Raw genomic sequence first — 1,601 nt, forward strand, 5'->3', positions numbered from 1 at the left:
TTTTGTGAAGTTATTTAGGAAGTTGATACCTTGGTTTGGAGGTCCCAATGTGTCCTAAAGGATGCAGGTCCATTTTAGCCTCTGTTCTGTAAATTAATTATTTGTTATTTAGTTTGGATATGCAAGAGGAGTGCGATGGTTATTTTTGGATCCTTGTAAAATTATTTAGAAAGTTGTTGATACCTTGGTTTGGTGTCCCAATGAGTCCTAAAGGATGCAGGTCCAGTTTTTCCTCTGTTCTGTAAATTAATTCTTTGTTATTCACTTTGAATATGCGAGAGAACTTGGATGGTTATTTTTGGATTTTTGTAAAATTATTTAGAAAGTTGTTGATACCTTGATTTTGAAGTCCCAAAGAGTGAAGATTGTAGAAATTTCTAAAGTTTTAGGGAAGAATTATCTTTCCCCACTATTAACGTATAAGAGTAACGATAGACTTGTTTGATGTTACAAGCACGGTTGCCTTTCGATTACTGCGTACGATCGGTCATGCTCCGCGAGCGAGGTCTCAGGAGGCGTTGTCCCATTTACGTCGAAGGGGATCTTGTAAACAAATTTTTTTCCTCCCCGCGGGAAGTGATAAGGCTCGGTGTTATAAATACGCGACCTGAAAGTTGTAAATAAATCGGCTTCCTAGAACGAGCAATCAACAGGATGACTCTTTGTCATACCTCTACAGGGTGACCCAAATGATACTTCTGAAGAAAATTTTATATGAAAGGACATTGATAACCACAGGGAAGCCAATATAAATTCTCAATTAACCACGGTCAAAATATTCACTACTTGCGATCATTATAACACAAGAACCGGCGACCAAGCATGCTCTATCTCCCCACGAATCGAATGCAGACCTCGGCCATTCACCGTTCGCACAGAATCTTCTTGATTCGCGTTCTAGATTTACCGTCTGCAGGGATTCCTCGAAAATATGTTTCAAACCGCGATTCAAGATTCAAAGCATTCCTTGCCCCCTCGAGTCCTTGCACTGCCGACGAAAACAGTTCATAATTCACGTACCGTGGCCACTTAGTAGCAACTAAAACCGTCAAGCGCTATCTAATAAATCGATCGGCAGCGAACCGCGGCTAAACAAATCAACCCGCCTGTTCCCTTTATCGTTTCCATTACGGCGAGGCATGCGCTCGTAAAAGCGACGCGGTGCCACTTTACAACGTTCACCATTGCAGAGGAGCAGAGGTGCACGGTCCTTGTGCAAATCTCTCACCGGCGATCTTCCTTCCTTTATTCGCTTCCCTAGCATGTAGCTGCACGCTAGACCAGTGATTCTTAACCGCCGCGACGCACCACTGTGCCTCAGTAAAATTCTTATCTGGATAGGAGATGTTCCAAATAACGTATGGGAGGTAAACGGCGAGCTGTTAATCGGCGGAGGAAAGGGGTTTTTCTCCAGTTAATTCAGTACGTGTATCCGTGGTAATTTCGGGCGTGATATATTGGCGTGAGATGAATTAAGAATATGAGTATGTTGGGAGAGCTTGCTATAGGTATTATTTATAATTAGACTGCGGATCTTTATGCAAAATAAAATCCTTGCAAACGTACCTACAAAAATTGAACTTGCTTAAGAATTCATTTTA

At 41.8% G+C, this 1,601-nt stretch overlaps 1 long non-coding RNA gene across 1 annotated transcript in view; it reads right to left on the minus strand.

The window, feature by feature from the left end:
* The window catches only part of LOC128893088 (uncharacterized), a 10,626-nt gene extending 9,951 nt beyond the window's left edge, over positions 1-675 (minus strand). The window contains exons 1-3 of the long non-coding RNA XR_008461249.1: positions 337-675; positions 184-239; positions 30-86 (exon numbers count right to left, since the gene is read on the minus strand). This is a non-coding gene — a long non-coding RNA (uncharacterized LOC128893088). The remainder of the gene's footprint in view (positions 1-29; positions 87-183; positions 240-336) is intronic.
* Positions 676-1,601: the final 926 nt, after the last annotated feature.

The sequence above is a fragment of the Hylaeus anthracinus genome, unplaced genomic scaffold (assembly GCF_026225885.1).
Source record: "Hylaeus anthracinus isolate JK02 unplaced genomic scaffold, UHH_iyHylAnth1.0_haploid 2, whole genome shotgun sequence".
Taxonomy (NCBI): domain Eukaryota; kingdom Metazoa; phylum Arthropoda; class Insecta; order Hymenoptera; family Colletidae; genus Hylaeus; species Hylaeus anthracinus.